The sequence below is a fragment of the Artibeus jamaicensis genome, unplaced genomic scaffold (assembly GCF_021234435.1).
Source record: "Artibeus jamaicensis isolate MK-2021 breed Jamaican fruit bat unplaced genomic scaffold, CSHL_Jam_final contig_332, whole genome shotgun sequence".
Taxonomy (NCBI): Eukaryota; Metazoa; Chordata; class Mammalia; order Chiroptera; family Phyllostomidae; genus Artibeus; species Artibeus jamaicensis.
The window spans coordinates 13,272,200-13,290,917 of record NW_026521788.1 but is presented as its reverse complement, the minus strand read 5'-3'; the positions used below and the strand labels follow the sequence as shown (position 1 = coordinate 13,290,917).

Sequence of the window (18,718 nt, the reverse complement as noted above, 5' to 3'; positions counted from 1 at the left end):
GCCCCTATGGTATGCCTTCTCCCAGGAAGGAAAGTTTTGGTGTTGACAGCATCCCTTTTCCATTTTTCTTTCCAGAAACTATTCCTGGAACCACCTCCCTCTTACTATTACTGTTACTTAATCTTTCCCCCTAATCTTTCTCCTTCCTAGGACAAAACAAACTAGTATCAGCTAACACTGGCCATTCTCTTCCTTGTAATCTGAAAGTCAGCAAATTGGGTAGAAAGGAATGGTGTGGGACCAAGTGACAAGCTGCTGTTTTCATACCCGCAGGAATATGGGACATGTGTGGCTGGGAACCCCAGGTTTTTTGTTTGTTTGTGTCTGTTTTTTGAATTCTCATCTCACAGGCGAGAAGAGAAAACGGAGGCTCAGGAAGGTCAGACGGCCTAATCTGGACTTCAGAAACCAACCCTTTGCAAGCTGCAGGATCTTTGTCCAAATCAAAACCAGAGCTTTCAGTGTGTAAAGGAATTCTCCTCCCCGTGATGGATGGCCCCAGCCCCCTTTGAAAAGCTAGCAGAAGGAATGGTGCCTCTTCCCGGACATCCCTACACACACAGGAAACAAAAGGTGCATATTCTGTTAAAGGTTTCCCACACCAGGTGAGCCCCTGTCCTCGGGCTGCTTCAGGGACTCTCTGTGGGGATACAGCACACATCCGCCACAGCGCCCATGCCCGATACCTTTCAGCCAGAGATATGAGTGCACTGTCAGTGCCGTCCACCTGCAGGACAGACAGAACGTTCTCAGATGCAGCCTCTCCCTCTCGGCACGCTGTGTGCGCTGCGGGGGCGCCCTCCTTTCCGCGGAGCTGTCACAAAGGACAGCACTTGGCATCCTCATTCCTCACTGCCCGGGGCACCAACTCCAAAGAGTTCTGGTGCCTGTTTCTCTGGGATCACTGCCAGCGGGGGTATACAGCTCTGGCCAGAAAGACGCCCGGCGGCCCCAGGAGTCTGGGAGACCAGGGGAGACTCGCATTCATCTCTAGACCCTGCCTCCCCCCAAACGGGCATCAGCCCTTGGGGGGACAGCGCGGGCACGCGGTGTGCAGCAGGGGCGCAGCGACGCCAGGGCACTCTCGTGTACCCACGGAGAGGGCGCCCGGCCCGTGGTTCCAGGCTCTGCCGCCTCAGTGGCTCCCGGCCCGCGCCTGGGCCCTGGCAGTGCCCTTCCTCCGCCTGGCCGGCTTGGCCCGGCACGGCTCCGGGCCGCGGGAGCTGGAGCAGCGCCCCTACCGCCCGCTTTTCCGCCTCCATCTCCTCCACCTCCTCCTTCTTTCGCCCAGCAACCCGCGCATTCACAACCGGTTCAGACCGGCCAGGGTGCCCCGCAAAGAAGAGAGGAGTGTGTGAAGGCGGGGAGGGGGGAACACAAGGAATAACTTCCCGGGGAGGAGGAGAAAGAGAAGGTGGAGCCCAGAGGAGGGGTCTGGCTCCCTCCCTCCATGTGGCCGACAGTTCCGAGGACCTCGGCGCGGGCAGAGGGTGGTGGCTACCGCGGCCGCGTGTAGCGGGACCGATTGCCTAATACTCCCCTAGGGGCCAGGGCCGGGGCTGGGGCCGGGATAAATAGCCGCCCCGCAGGCCTGGACCTACGGGGGACGGCGGCGGCCAAGGTCTCCACTGAACTACCTGCCCGGCCCACCCGGCAACGTGTCCTGTGCTGCGCCCCAGAGTCTGGCACACAGGTAAGGAGCTGGAGCGCGCGGGGAGGGTCCCAAGGGTCGGCAGCCGCCCGTGGGGTCTAACCTCCCCAAGGCTGGAAGTAATTCCTCTGACTCTGAGTAGGAGGGGGAGGCGGCAGCGACGCTGTCACCCGCGGCCAAAGAGCTTGGAACCGGTTTCTTGTTCGGGTGTGTGCCGGGGGCCGGAGAGTGTATTCAGTGCGCTCACGCCCACCCCTTGACAGCGCTCTTTTTTTTTTTTTTGGTGGGGTGCGTTTCCGCGGTGGGCAGGTTTCCCCAGCAATCTGAGGACGGCATTTTAAACGGAGTTGGAAGAGAGAGCGAGAGAGAAATGGGGTCCTGGGGGAGGACGGTGTCCTCGGATTGGGTTCACAGTGGAGATCCGTCCCAGGACTCCCAAGGTAGTATCTGGGGGGAGGGGGGCTGCTGAGGCTGCGGAGCGGGGGTGGGGGCGGGTATGACTCAGTAGGCCCCTACTTCCCCGAGGGCATCGAGGTGCCTTGGTTGGGATTGGTGCCCCCAGGTGCCCCATGAAGGGTCGGGGTTGGGACGCCGGGGATTCTTAGGGGCTGTGAGGAAAGCAGCGTGAGGGGCGGGCGCGTACTGCACCGCCGCGCCAAGTTCAGCACCACCGGGTCGGCCCTGGCGAGAGCAGGAGCCCGGCCTCCGTGATGCCGGGGAAGACACTGGCACCTGGGCCAGCCGGACACCGAGTGGGAACCTGGGAGGACTTGGTGCTGATCCGGTCCATCTGTGGCTCGCCCTTGGTACCAACCTACTCTGGCTTCATCAGCGCCCAGAGCTTTGGAAACAACGGAGAATCATTTAAAAGTTGGTCATCAAAAAGCAAATCAACATTTCCTGGGGTTGCCAGGTCTTACCCAGCACAGGTGGGTCCATCTCAGAAACTTAGGCAAGATTCACACTAAATATATTATTTACATAGTAAGTTATGTAATGTAACATTCTTTGACCACTTTCCTGTGTCACAGTTAGTTTGGGTGTGTTTTATTTTTTTAAATCTTGAATTAACCTGGACAGTAACTCCAATTGTAGGTAGGTTTATGTCCCCCACACCAGAGTAGTCAGATGTTCCACCAGATTCTGTTAATTTGGTGTATGTTTTAACAATTTCTTATATTTGGGTTGGCTTCAGCTGCGGGAAAATTTTCTAGATGGTTCAGGCAAAGGACCAAGGAAGCTAGACAAGACTCTAAAGTGAAACCACCACTTATTCATTGTATGGATACATCTCCTTTTAAATAGCACATGAGTGCAAGTAATAGGGTTAAGTCCCCATGTCTTTGCCAAAATGTCTGTTTTTTTTTTTAAGGCCCCAAGAGGTGGAAATTACATAACAAAATAGTTTACCCTGCAATTTTGTGATAGCTCAGACTTTTAGCACCACTGACTGCTGAGCAGCATCTTCCTCTGTTTCTTTTGTGAGTAGGCAAGTGGCATAACAAGGACCCTTCATATCAATCAGATGAACATAGGGAAGGGCAAAAGAAGATCGGGACCCTAGGAAATCTATTCCGACTTCTGACTCCTGACTATGACTTTGGGAAGAGGGTGCCGATGGTGTGCCTTGTTTGGGGTCTGGAACCCTATCACAGCAGATCATGGCGCTTTGGGGGTGGATCTGATCATGAATTCTGAGCTGCGGGATGACAATTAGACAGCTGTGGTCAGATTTGCAAGCATTATTTCCTAACTCCTCAGTCTTTTAAACCCCCAGATTTTGTAGTCTTTTTTTTTAAGTGAAATGTTTCTTGAACTTGATTCACAGAATGACAGTGGGAAAAATGCAAAAGAAAGTGTCTTGCTTATACAACTATAGCTTTACAAGAATCACCTGGTAACTTTAATAAAAAATTAGAAGAATGTATATCTTTTGATCTAGTTGGCCATCTCTTGAGGCGGTTCTTTGTAAACATCAAAGGAGTCGATTATGAGACTGTAGATTATGAGACTGAACTAGAACTTAAAACTAAATTTCTGGGAAAATTATGTGGTCCCTGCCTTCAAGAAGTTTAGCCTGTGGGGGAAAGACAGGCATGTTTACAGATACCTTCAATACCAGACAGTGTGGTTGGCGTCATATGGCAGAGATATCAACAGAGTGATCTTAAATGACAGAGGAAAGGAGAAGTTCACTTAAGGTTAAGAACTGAGAAAAGCTTTGTGGTGGATGTCGCATTTGAGCTGGGACTTGAGGGCGGAAAGGCTTTTCTCAATGGAATGGCCTGCTGGAACAAGGGAATGGTACAGAGGTGTGGCGGTCTGGTGTGTTCACAGGGAGAAGAGCAGGTTGAAATGGCTGGAGCCTGGAATTTAAGGTAGGTGGGCTGAGAAGTAGGATGGGGCTAGATTATGGAGAACATGACGAGCCACGCTAAGAAATTAAAATGTCATTAAACATTGCTGCTATATTTACACCAATAACGTTAGCCTCCTGAACTGTAGTAGTTCAGACCTTGGGGTTTAATTTTGTGAGCTTCCCTCTAAAAGAAGTAAATGAATAAAATGTCAGTGATATATTTGGTTCCTATAAATGTTACTGAAGTATGTTCCGAATAGCCTTCAATGTTTTGCAAGTGCTCAGGCCAAATCTGATTTGTAGAACCAATAGCATGGTGATGTCAATTTTCCAGAAAAAAATAACTTATTTAAATCTAATTTTTATTTAAATCCAGCCCCCCCCAAATCTGTAATTTTATGGTATAATAACTCTTAGTTTGATTAAAACTTTGGATAGGCAAATACCAATATGCAAAGTAAAGCCACCTTCTATTTTCTGTTTCAACTGCTGATAATAATGATAATAATAATTATTATTAATGCTTATTAAACATGATATGTCAAGTGAGCCAACACATCTTATTTTATCGATGGAGGCATAACTTTTGTCTTAGACTGAGAATTTTAATAAAGTTCCTCAGGTAAGTAAATGATGGGACCAGGATTTGAATGCAAGAAGCCAGTCTTGAGAGCCTGTCCTTTGGCTACCACATAACAAGGGTTAAGACAACCATCGTTAACAGAAGCTAGAAACTGGGTCTGCTACCTGCAGGAGGAGTGTTTCTCTAGGTTTTTCTTTGCATCCTCATTCCTGTCATTCTGACTATTTAATTTTTTTAATTGAGATATAATTGCCATATAACATTGTATTACTTTCCGTTGTGTGACACAATAATATATTTATATATTGCACAATGCCTACCACAATAAGTTTAGTTAACATCCACCACTGCACGCAGTTACAATTTATTTTTTGATGAGAACTTTTGAGACCTGTTCTCTTAGCAACTTTCACGTATATGATACAGTATGCTAACTACCGTCATCAAGCTGTACCTTACACAACATTCTGATTATTTTTACTTTCCATAATTTCATATCTAAATGTGCTAACACATCTTTGAACTACTGTATGGTCTTGCATGTTTATGACCCACTGAAAAGAAACTCTTTAATGCTGAGCAAAGATGGGATGTGGGATAAAAAAACAAAACACTAACGAATGTGACAGCGTTAAATCCAAAACCAGATCTGCCAGATTCTCTGGAAGAATATCAACTTTACATATTCTTCTCATCATTCAATAACCACCCCCCAAACTGCACTAGATCTTTTTGTACTTTGTATCCCATGTATGTTGCCATGTGTCCTGATTTTTATTCTGAAAGTGATATAGCAAATATACTAGTTTGTACATCACATACTAAAGTGTGTATTCTCACACTGGTTGGACTCCCCATTATCATGTACTAACTATGACAATCATATAACGCAAAAGATCACACTGGTTCAGAGAGCATTATCATAGACTTCTTCACCAGAACACTACTATGATTTGGGCCTGGCTTTGTGGGGTGTGGCTTGTGCAGAGTGGAGACAAGATGCAGGGGACGGAGCCTGGCGGTGTGGGGAGCGTGGGTGAGAGCGCGGGACAGAGGGAGGCTTCTGCTCTTCCAATCAACCAGGATCTAAATGGCTGGCCCTCATTTTGCCTATCCTTCGCTCTGTTAAATCTCTAGATGTTTTCATCTATTTTCAGACTCTGCGTGATTTACAAATTCTACCATCTTATCTCTGAACCAGAAAGCAGGACACGGGAATAAGTGACTATTCACTGGATTGGTTAGGAAGGGATCTTGATACTGGTCTCCCCTGACATGATGTCTCTGAACCTCAGTTTCCTCACGCAGATAGGAAATTGAGAGGTTGATAAGATCAGGGGCAGCAAGTTCACAAGTTTACCCAGTGGGGACAGGCATCATAAACCAGCAAGGCAGACTGGGGTGGGAGGATGTCAGGAGAGTACAGGGGAGACTCTGAATGCAAGTGAATCTTGGTCCTGCATCAGGGAGCGTCAGGAGCTGGAGAGAATATGCCCATTCTGTGAGGGCCGGGGCTACTCGGTTCTGGATGATTTTACCTAAGACTGAGGGCCCCATGTTACCAGATCTTCTCATTTTTCAAGAGAATCTGGAAATTTACTTTTTATGTAAAATCTTCCAGTTTTAAACCATTGGAAATCCATTCAAACTTGCTAACAATTAAATTAAATTTAAATTAAAATTTGGCAGTCCAAACAAAACACCTCCAGAGGTCTAGAAATCAGACTTGGCCTTAGTACTGCCAAGAGCCACTTCTAGATGACTTCCAAGTTTCCTTTTGGTTTCAGACTTTCATGGTCTTCCACTTGACCCATTTTATCTCTATCCCATGTTTCAGATCTACCTTATCATAACTTCGGAGGAGCTTCTTGCCATGTGCTGGACAATGTACGATACATTTATAAGGCCTTTAAGATCAAAGGATGCCTTTTTTGATGGCTGTATTGTTGACATAATTCAGAACCCCCTGCAGTTAATTGCTTGTGTTAATTATTCTTGTTAGGGACAATTAGTGTGATTTGATTTCAAGACCCAGAGTTGTTTCTCTGAACATTTTCCTTCCTGCTCTTCCTTCTCACCTCGCTGTGTGACAATAACTGACTTGGGGAATTGATCCTGGTTTCCACTTGGACAAGGTGTATTTATAGGCTTGAGTCATGGTGCTAAGACAAAGTAATCTTCATCATCTTAACCCTGGCAAGATTTCACCACCTAGTCTGTCTCTCTTCTTAAACATAGAGCTATCTCAGGATGTCCTTGAATTGCAACTAGGTGAATAAAAAAAATTAAGGATTGTTTTTTATGAGTTATGTTAGTACAGAAGTTTAGTTTTTTATAGCATATTTATATGGTTCCAAAAATAATAATGAAAACAAAGTAATGAATTTTCATATGATTCCAATCTCAAATTATTTTTCATCATTCTAGCTCCTAAGAGAACTATGCAGTCAAATTCTGTAATAATTTTTTAAGCTGGAAGTTTTGTATTTGACAGGCTAAGATATGTTCTTTTCTTTACATCCATGAGCTATTTTACAGACAAGTGGGCCCGACTCTATCTGAAAAGCTCAGGGCATACAGTTACAATAGGAAAGAAGCATTGAGTTAATAAAACAAGAGTGATGTTCAGAGAAACCACACACCCAACTGGGACTGATGGACTGTGAGACAACAAGCAGAAGCTTCTGAATGACCATTCTGAGCTACAGTTGCTCTTGTCCTGGCTCCAGTGATGAATCAACCCTCCCTTGCACTTCGGAGAGTGTGTTAACTATCACTAGATATTTAACATTTAAAACCATTTCGGAAAGAATCAGGTAATTGTTTGACAAAATCATCTGACGTACTATCTAATGTTTTATTGCTAAAAAAGTGAGATTCAAAATATCATCCATGTGTTTTGCTAGCCCTTCAGATTCAATGATGGATGCAGGCTATAGGTTCCAAGGAATCAGGGATGTCAATCAATTTAACTAAACACTGCAAGGAAAACAAAAGCTTTAGTTGGAGGCCTTTCTTGTAGTTACAATTCTGTAAACACAGATTTGGGTAGAAACCTAGCTGTGTTCTGAGGTGGAAAGAAAGGGACAGGGTTTCTAAAGGCAAAAGGTGGGGGCTTTCCTAAGGGATTACAGAAGTGGTTTTGAAAGAGCTGTGATTGGTGCTGGCAAGCTGTCTTACAGTATCTTATATATGATTAATTCCTTGTGTCTATGGCTAGGTGAAAAAATATATATATATTTAGATAGAGAGTTCAGTGATACAGAGCCAGTTCCAGGAACTGTATTGGGATGTAGCCATTTGTTTTTTTCCCAGTTCAAAAGTTCAGTTTCACATGGAAGGAGTGTATTAGCTCATCTTCCTGAGGGCTTTCCCAGATCCATTTTATTTTTTAATTGTATTTTATTCAATTACCATTTATCCCCTTTATACTCCTCTCCCACCTGCAATTACCAGTGTTGTCCATGTCCATGAGTCCTTTTTCTTTTTTGCTCAATCCCTCCAGCCCCTAACACTGCCCACCCCACCCTGCTGAGTTGTCAGCCTGCTCTCTATCTATGAGTTTGTCTCTATTTTGCTTGTTAGTTCCGTTTGTTCATTAGATTCCACGTGTGAGTGAAATCATGTGATATTTGTCTTTCTCCGACTGGCTTATTTCTTTAGCATAATGTTCTCTAGGTCTGTCCATACTGTTGCAAATGGTAACATTTTCTCCTTTTTTACAGCCAAGTGGTATTCCATTGTGTAAATGTCCCATAGTTGTTTTATCCACTCATCTACTAATGGACATTGGCGCTGCTTCCAAATCTTGGTGATTGCAAATAACACTGCAGTTAACACAGGGGCACTTTAGTCTTTTGAATTGGTATTTCAAGTTTCTTCAGATGAATTCCTAGAAGTGGCATTGCTGGGTCATAAGGCAGTTTCCATTTTAAATTTTTTGAGGTTATCTCCATATTGCTTTCCACAGTGGCTGCACCAGTCTGCATTCCCACCAACTTTGCAAATTGTCACCACATATTGATGATGGCCATTCTGAACAGTGTGAGGTGATATCTCATTGTGGTTTTAATTTGCATTTCTCTGATGATTAGTGGCATTGAACATATTTTCACATGTCTGTTGCCCTCTTTGGAGAAGTGTCTATTCAGTGTGTATTTTAAGTTCTTTATAAATTTTGGATATTAACCCCTTATCAGATGTATCAGCGAATGTGTTCTCCCATTTTGTGGGTTGTCTTTTTATTTTGTTGATGGTTGCCTTTTCTGTGCAAAAAAGTTTTAGTTTGATGTAGTCCCATTTGTTTATGTTTTGTTTTGTTTCCCTTGCCTAAGGAGATATATCAGAAAACTATTGCTATGAGCAATGTCCAAGATTTTACTGCTTATGTTTTCTTCTAGAATGTTTATGGTTTTGTACCTAACATTTAAGTCTTTAGTTCATTTTGAATTTATTCTTGTGTGTGGCTTAAGAAGGTGACCTAGTTTCATTTTTCTGCCTGTATCTGTCCGATTTTCCTAACACCATTTATTGAATAAATTGTCTTTAGCCTATTGTATGTGCTTGCTTCCTCTATCAAATATTGACTATAAGGGTGTGGGGTTATTTTTGGCTGTCTATTCTGTTGTATTGATTTATGTGTCTGTTTTTATGCCAACACCATTCTGTTTTGATGACTGTGGCCTTATAGTATAATTTGATACTAGGTAGTGGGATGGCTCCAACTTTGTTCTTTCTCAAGATCATTGTTGCTATTCTTTTGTGGTTCCACAACATTTTTGATATATTTGTTCTAGTTCTGTGAAATATGTTCTTAGTACCTTGATAGGAATTGCATTGACTCTATAGATTGCTTTGGGTAGTATAGACTTTTTAATGGTATTCTTTCTGTCCATGAATATGGTATATGCTTCCACTTATTTGTATCTTCTTCAATTTCATTCTTCAGTGTCTTATAGTTTTCCAAGTAGAGTTTTTTTACATCCTTTGCTAGGTTTATTCCTAGGTATTTTTTTGAAGCAATTGTGAATGGGATTGTTTTCTTAATTTTTCTTTTTGGTAGTTTGTTATGGCATATAAAAATGCAACTGATTTCTGGATATTAATTTTGTATCCTGCTACTTTACTGAATTTATTTATCAGTTCTAGTAGTTACTTGGTGCAACCTTTAGGGTTCTCTATGTGCTATATCATGTCATATACAAATAAAGAGAGTTTACTTCTTCCTTTCCAATTTGGATGCTTTTTATTTCTTGTCTGATTACTGTGGTTAGGACTTCCAGTACTATGTTGAATAAGAGGGATGAAAGCAGACATCTCTTTTTTTTCCCCAGTCTTAAGGGGAACATGTGCAGTTTTTGTTTGTTGACTATGATGCTGGCAGGGGGGGTTACCATATATTGTCCTTATAATGTTTAGATATGTTCCCTCTGTTCCCACCTTCCTGAGAGTTTTTATAAATGGGTGCTGGACTTTATAAAATGCATCTGTTGATATGATCATGTGGTTTTATTCTTCATTTTTTAATGTGGGGTATCACATTTATTGACTTGCCAATATTTGTACCAATCTTGCATTCCTGGAATAAATCCCATTTTATCATGGTGTATGAGCTTTTGATGTATGGTTTTATTTGGTTTGCTAATATTTTCTTAAAGATTTTAGTATCTATGTTCATCAGGGAGATCGGCCTGTAATTTTCTTTTTTGTGTGGTGTCTTTATGTGGTTTTGCAAATGGGGTGATGCTGGCCTTATAAAATGAACCTGGCAGCCTTCCCTCTTCTGGAATTTTTTGAAACAGTTTGAGAAGGAGAGGTGTTAGTTCTTCTCAGAATCTTTGATAAAATTCACCTACGAAGTCATCAGGTCCAGTGCTTTTGTTTGTTGGAAGTTTTTTAAATTCCTGTTTCAATTTCACTAGGTGTAATTTGTCATTCCAATTCTCTGATTCTTCCTGATTTAGTTTTGGAACACTGTATAATTCTAGGAATTTATCCATTTCACCCAGGCTGTCCAGTTTGTGGGCATATAGTTGTTCATCAAATTTTCTTACAATCCTTTGTATTTCTTTGGTGTCAGTTTCTTTATCTCCTCTTTCACTTCCAATTTTATTTATTTGAGTCCTCTCCATTTTTTTTCTTGAAGAGTGTGGTAAGGGTTTGTCAATCTCCTTTATCTTTTCAAACAACCAGTTCTTGAATTCATTGACCTTGTCTATCATTTTTTTTTAGATTCTATTTTATTTATTTATGTTCTGATCTTTATTATTTTCTTTCTTTTACTCACTTTGGGCTTTGTTTGTTGTTATTTTTCAAGTTCCCTTAAGTTTAAAGTCAGATCGTTTATTTGAACTTTTTCTTGTTTCTTGAGATTGGCCTGTAATACTATGAATTTCCCCCTTAGGACTGCTTTTCCAACCTCCCACAGATTTTGGACCCAAAATGCTCACTTTCATTTGTTTCAAGTTATTTTTTTATTTCTTCCTACATCTCATTGTTGACCCATTCATTGTTTAATAACATGTTATTTAGCTTCCATGTCTTTGTGTGTTTTTCAGTTTACTTACTGTGATTGATTTCTAGTTTCATAGCATTGTGGTCAGGGAAGATGCTTCATATGATTTCAATTTTCTTAAATTCAATGAGACTTATTTTGTGTCCTAACCTGTGGTCTGTCCTAGAAAGTTTTCCATGTGCACTTGAAAAGTATGTATGTTCTGGCCCCCACTGGTGTAGCTCAGTGTGTCGGATATCATCCACAGACCAAAAGATCACCAGTTTGATTCCTGGTCAGGGCACATACTTGGGTTGCAACTCCAGGAGGGTTGGGGGCATTCAAGAGGCAACCAATCTATGTTTCTGTAGCACATCAATGTTTCTTTCCCTCTTCAAAAATACTGAATCTAAAAAAAAAACCTAAGCAAACAACTAGAACAGGAACAGAATCACAGAAATGGAGATCACATGGAGGATTATCAGTGGGGAGAGGGAGAAGGGAGAATGCAGGAAAGTGGTAAAGGGAATAAGAAGCATAATTGGTAGGCACAAAACAGACAGGGAGAGATTAAGAATAGTATAGGAAATGGAGATGCCAAAGAACTTATATGTATGACCCATGGACATGAACTAAGGTGGGGAATGCTGGAGGAAAAGGGTACAGGGCAGAGGGGGATAAAGGAGAGGAAAAAATGGGACAACTGTAATAGTATAATTAATAAAAATATACTTAAAATAGATGAAATCTATTTTTTTTAAAAGAATGTATATTCTGCTTTGTGGCAAAATGCTCTGAAGATATAGATTAAATCCACTTGATCTAGTGTGTCATTTAATGCAGCTGTCTCCTTGTCAATTTTCTGTCCGGAAGATCTATCCATTGAAGTCAGTGGGGTGTTAAAATACCCTATTATGACTGTATTTTTGTCGATCTCTTCTTTTATGTCTACCAGTATTTGCTTTACATGTGTAGGTGCTCCTATATTGGGTGTATAAATGTTTACTAAGTTTATATCCTCTTGTTGATTCCTTTATCATTATGTGGTGTCCTTTGTGTAGCCTTGGTTTTAAAGTCTGTTTTGTCAGAAGTTAAGTATTGCTACTCCAGGTTATTTTTCCTTTCCATTTGCATGAAATATATTTTTCCATCCCTTTAGTTTTAGTCTGTGTTTATCTTTTGTTCTGAGGTGGGTCTCTTGGAAGCAGCATATATATATTGGTTTTATTTTCTTATTCATTCAGCTACCCTATGATTTTGATTGGAGCATTTAAGCCATTTATACGTAATGTGATTATTGATAGATACATAGTTATTGCCATTTTATTTTTTAACTATTTTCCTCTGTCTTTTCTTCTCCTCCTCTTCCTCCTTCTTCTTCCTCTTCTTCTCCCTACCCCTCCCTCCTCCTTTTCTCCTCTTTCTTCTCTCCTTCCTTCCTTCCTTCCTTCCTTCCTTCCTTCCTTCCTTCCTTCCTTCCTTCCTTCCTTCCTTCCTTCCTCTTCTTCTTCTCCTCCTCCTCCTCTTCCACCTCCTTCTTCTTCTTCTTCCTTTTCTTCTCCTCTTCCTCTTCCTCCTTCTCCTTCTCTTTATTTTCATTCTTCTTCAAGCAAGCACTTTAGCTTTTGTTGCATTACTGGTTTGGTGGTAACAAAATATTTAGAATGTTCTTGTCTCTTTTTTTCTCCTTCAATTTTTAAATGATAGCCTTTCTGGGTAAAGTAGCCTTGGTGGTAGGTTACCACCTTATTTTTCATTACCTTGGATATTCATGCCAATGCCTTCTGACCTGAAATATTTCTGTTGAGAAATCAAATGACAATCTAATAGGAGTTCCCTTGTAGGCAACTTACTGTTTTTCTCTTGTGGCTTTTAAGATTCTCTCCTTGTCTTTAAGTTTTGGCATTTTAATTATGATGTATCTTGATGTGGGCCTCTTTGGATTTATCTTATTTGGAACTCTCTGTGCTTCCTGGACTTGAGGTGTTTTTTTTTTTTTTTTCCTTCACCAGGTTAGGGAAGTATGCGGTCATTATTTTTTCAAATAGGTTCTCTGTCCCTTGCTCCCTCTCTTCTCTTACTTGTATTCCTATGATATGGATGTTATTACACTTTATGTTGTCCCAAAGGTTTCTTATACTCTCCTCATTTTTAAAACTCTTTTTTCTTTTTGCAGCTCTACTTGGGTGTTTTCTTCTATCTTGTCCTCCAAATCGCTGACTTGATCCTCTGCTTCATCTAATCTACTGTCTATTCCTTCCAGTGAATTATTTATTTCAGGTATTGCATTCTTTATTTCTGACTGATCCTTTTTTATGGTTTATATGTGTTTTTTATGCTGTTGAGTATTCTTATAATCATTACTCTAAATTTTCTATCAGATAAACTGCTTGCCTCTTTTTCTTTAGTTCTTCTTCTGGAAAATTCTCTTGTTCCTTCGTTTGGGGCTTGTTTCTTTGTCTTCCCATTTTGGCTGCCTCTTTGTGTCTGTTTCTATGTATTAGACTCTAGCACAGGCCTCTGTAAGCCTCTCCTGTGACTGGTCTTGGGCAATGTGTTTGGCACTATTAGCGACCCACAGCTTGTGGTTTCCTCTGCTCGGCCTGTTTGTGTGTAGAAAGAACCAATCAGTGCACATAGGCTGGCTTTTACCAGCACTGGGCCTGGAGGAGGGTCAGCTAAAGTGTGAAAGCTCCCAGAGATCTGCCTTTGCCTGCAAGCTTGGTGTTAGGCTTAATCACTGAATAACCTCCAGCTGTGCTCCTTAGCAGCCTGGCTTAAGCTCCACAGGGTGGGGCGAGAGAGATTCCTGTAGGTGAGGCTATTGCTTCTCCCCAGTTTAATGCTTCCTAGAGGGGAGTGCTGTGCTCAACAAAGATGACTTCTGCAGGATGGGGAATGACTCAGCACAGGCATCCAGGTGGCTGATCTTCCAGCTCTCTCCCCAGAGCTACCAACCCCAGACTCTCCTCATGTGTCTCTAGTCTGCTCTGCCCATTCTTTACTGGAGCCCAGGGTAAGTTTCTATAAATGAAACTTTGTGCATTGGACCTTTAAGAGGCTCTCTGCATCTCTAGATGTCTTTCACTGGCGGACAGAAACCCTACTGCTTTTCACTGCTGTATGTTATTTGAGTTCTTCTCCAGCTGTAGGCTGGAGAGCCCAGTGTGGGATATAGACCCCACACTTCTCATGGGGAACCACTAAGACATCTCGCCAGAACTTCAGCTGTCTCCCATGGGAGCATAGCTGACCCTCCCGCATCTCCACACTTCCTAACAATCTCATTGTGGTGGTGTGGTTTCTTCTGTAAGTCCTTGGTTATAAGGCTTTTCTCTAGCTTGTGTTCAGTTGGTTATTCAGGGTGATTTTTCTATAATTTAGTTATAATTCCAGTTTGCTCCTGGGAGGAGGTTAGTGTAGCTTCTACCTACTTCACCTCCATCTTGGATTTCTCCTCAGATCCATGTAGATTGCTCTCTTGACAATATAAACCTCGTTTTGCTTTCACATTTTTCTCTTTTGATCTAGATTTTTTTCTTAAAAAGCATTGATGATCAACCATGAGGAAATATTATTGGTCCATCATTGAAAAGCAACATTGATCCCTGATCAAGGAAGGTTCATTGCTGATATGTCATGCCCCACCTAGGAGGGAGGGCAGTTTCCTGAGTGTACAGTGGTCATGTTCGGGCATCAAAGAGGTTTGTTAAAGCACAGCTAAGTCTCAAGTTCCTCAAATCAAAAGTTCTTTGTAGAGGTGGTCTCAGTTGGATTTATTTGTTGTACCATCTCTAGGTGTTAGTTTACCTCATTCTGCTACTGGCTGTTGTTCAATGCACCTGGTAAGACACCTCAATAGTGTAATCTCAAGACCCAATATGATTAAAGCCTGTAAAATAGAAAAGGCCAGGTCCCTATTTGTGGGGGCAACTTTCCTAGCAAGGCCCCCCGGCCTGCCATGGATGAAAGTAAATACTACCAAGAAATGATCTTCTTGGGGAGGAAAGGTGGCCAATCCCTCAAAGGGGAAGGGCCAAGAGCCCCCTGCTCAAGGGGCTTTTATTGGGTTCATTTGCACAACAATACAGGTAAGAATCAAACAATAAATAGCATTAAAAGAACTGTGAGGGCTTATTCTAAGTCAGGGTCAGGTAGCTAAAGAGCCATAAAACTTTGAGGAACAAATTTCTTGCTTGGACCCTTATCATTTAAATGAGAGCATTCTAAACAAAGCAGGTTTCACAGGATTTTTACATATTCTTTCTTATGCCTGATTTACCCTGGATAGCCGCCCTTTCCAGCACAAGGCTGCACTGCCTTCCCCATCACAGGTTTTTAGGCTTAAGTGGATTAGAGCCAGGCAGCGCTTCTCCAAGACAGAAATGGGGACTTGGGCTATGTCACAATAGCTGGGGGTCCATTGCTCCCCTCTTGTGGCAGCCTCCCGAGTCCTTCCATGATTGCCTCGCAAGTGATCATGTCTAGCCTAGGTTGGCCCTCTCTGAGAGGTTGTACCTGCCACAGACGTCGACCATACTTTGGGGGCAGGGGAAGAAGCAGAAGCAGCACTTGCTGCCAGAGACAAGCTTTGTCTCCTGTGGCCTGCATTCCAGAGGTTGCCCACTTCACTTAGCCATGGGGGGCAGTTACAATTCCTGAAACCACGCAGGGCGGTTCTCAACACCTATGTTTGTGGGCAGCCTGATACATAAGTCTGTCCAATCCCAATTTATAGCATAATGTGTTTTCTGTTCAAAGATTTTAGCTTTTTGTTTTAGAATCTCAAGCTATTGTTTCACTTTACCTGATTTTTTGACATAGAAACAATATTTATCTGCCAATAGGGCACAAGTACCACCTTGTTGGTTGGCTAACACAACTAGAGCCCCATAGTTCTGCTGTACTACTTCACCCAGACTGTCAATTGCTCTTTGTTGTTCTCCAGGATCATTTGGAATAGTGTTCAATGCTGTGCCACACAAATTAAAAGATTTCTGATAAACTTAGTAAATTCAGCTGCTGAATTTAATAAAACCAAGGGAAGAAAGCTCTAGCAGGGACATAAAGGCTCAGTCTATTACGAGGTCTTGGGTGGAGAGAGGACCAAAAAGACCATACCCAAAATCTCAGTTGTATTTGACTCATGTTGATTGAAGTTTATAGACAAAAGAGCATAGGTTAGGAATAATGTAGAGGACAAGTGAGGCTTTCTGGTGACAGCATCAGGTACTAGCATAAAAACACCATATCTGCCTCAGCGTTGGGTTGGTAAGACAACATGTATTTGGGTCCCACATAAGAGGAAACAACTGGTGCTTTCAAGTGAGGATGTGTAATTAGGTCCTTCAATCCAAACCTGAGAAAAGTATTAAGTCCTATTTCTGAGGCAGAGACTTCACCTTCATCATATGTTGGATGATCAAACCCATGCAGAAGTCATTGAAGTCATGTGATTTATCATGAGAGTGATTAAAAGAGCACCTGAGGATTCTATATACTTGGGTCAGGATTGAAAGATTAGCATTTGATTGTTCCTAGTTTTCAGGATGAGATTCCCTAAGTGATAGATTTCATTTGTTTTCTACCAAGCACCAGACTCTTGATCTAGTCCCCAAGTAGTTTTCCAGAGTGGAAGGGTGTCCACTTTCCAGGATTTGGTGGTATTTCTTCTGGAATTTCCCCACATTAGGGAGACATTGCAAGAGGTAACATTGTAGTCACTTAAGGCCCAGTGAGGTATGAACTCACAGTTATTTGAATAATATAGAAGAGTGTAATTACACAGGCTTAAAGGGACAAAACCCAGGATTCTGTCTGAGCCATTTATATCTTCAAAGCAGATAGACAAGTTATCAGAGTCCAGGTTATATTTATGGGTGATCCCTTATGGTTTGGGGGGACCTTATGGATAAAAGGTCATGTGTTTCATCAACATTTTTTTTTGAGACTTGAGAATAAAAAATGACTTTAAATCTAGTGTTATGTCAAGATAGGTTGTGTAAGCTTTCAAGGCTTAAGGGCCAGCCACTAACTCTAATTCATCATAAGTATGATAAGCTCAGGTATGTATATGCAAGAGTCAGTTAAGTTGACACTGTTGGATGACTGTTATAGAGCTAATAGGGTAGTCATGGTAGTAAGCAGACATAAAAATCTGAGTATATCATCTTGAATTAGACTAAAGATCTAGGAAAATGAAGAATGTTTTCTTAAGAGTTCTGTTCATATAAAAATTAAGTTATAATAGCAGTATAATCACTAAGTAAAACAAATGTGGTCAAAAGAAAGATCAAATATAGGGGTTGGTGGTTGGCATCATGACTAACCTGGTCCAGGGTTTTGGGAGAACTGTTTGCATCAGGTGCTGTCTGCCTCAATCCTGGAATGAGAATTCTAGTGGTGGTCTTGTGTCATTTACAGATTTTCAGCCTAAAATCTCCAGTAGGCTGAGATGACCATTCAAGTGCAGGTATCCTTTTTTTTAAAATTTTTTTTATTAATTATGCTGTTACAGTTGTTCTATTCCCCACCTTCATTCCCCTCCACCCTACCCCCGTCCCCACCATTACCCCCCTTTAGTTTATGTCCATGTGTCACAAGTTCTTTAGATTCTATATTTCCCATGCTATTCTTGCCCCCACCCCATCTATTTTCTATCTACTGTCTATGCTACTTATTTTCTGAACCTTCTCCCCTCTTCTCCTCCTCCCACTCCCCTGTTGCTAACCCTCCACATGATCTTCATTTCTATGTTTCCACTCCTGATCTAGCTGTCCTTTTAGTTTGCTTTTGTTTTAGGTGTGGTTGTTAATAACTGTGAGTTTGTTGTCCTTTCACTGTTCATGTTTCTTTAACTTCTTTTTCTTAGATAAGTCCCTTTAACATTTCATATAATAAGGGCTTGGTGATGATGAACTCCTTGAATTTGATCTTATCTGAGAAGCACTTTATCTGTCCTTCCATTCTAAATGAAAGTTTTGCTGGATAGAGCAAGCTTGGTTGTAGGTCTTTGGATTTCATGACTTGGAATACCTTTTTCCAGCCCCTTCTTGCCTGTAAGGTCTCTTTTGAGAAATCTGCTGACAGTCTGATGGGGACTCCTTTGTAGGTGACTGTCCCCTTAGCTCTTGCTGCTTCTAGGATTCTCTCCTTCATTTTAATCTTGGCTAATGTAATTATGATGTGCCTTGGTGTGTTCCTTCTTGGGTCCAACTTCTTTGGTACTCTCTGAGCTTCCTGGATTTCCTGGAAGTCTATTTCCTTTGCCAGATTGGGGAAATTCTCCTTTATTATTTGTTCAAATAAGTTTTCCACTGGTGGCTGTGCCTTTCCCCCCTTCTGGTACCCCTGTAATTCGGATGTTGGAGCGTTTAAAGATGTCCTGGAGGTTCCTAAGACTCTCCTCATTTCTTTGAATTCTTGCTTCTTGACTCTTTTCTGTTTGGCCATTATTTGCTTTCTTCTGGTCCACTCCATTGATTTGAGTCCCAGTTTCCTTTTCATTGCTATTGGTTTCCTGTGCAATTCCATTCATTTCAATTAGTTTCGCCTTCATATATTTGTCTAATTTGTGGCTATAATCAACCAGTTCTGTGAGGATCCTGATCACCAGTGTTTTAAACTGTGTGT

The 18,718-nt window shown here is 41.9% G+C and overlaps 1 protein-coding gene across 1 annotated transcript in view; it reads left to right on the top strand.

Annotated features, from left to right (window-relative positions):
- The first annotated feature begins 1,294 nt into the window (after window positions 1-1,294).
- SLC16A9 (solute carrier family 16 member 9) overlaps window positions 1,295-18,718 on the top strand; it is a 67,779-nt gene continuing 50,355 nt past the window's right edge. The window contains exon 1 of the mRNA XM_037139934.2: window positions 1,295-1,693. The gene's annotated coding sequence lies outside the window, so the exon portion shown is untranslated. The remainder of the gene's footprint in view (window positions 1,694-18,718) is intronic.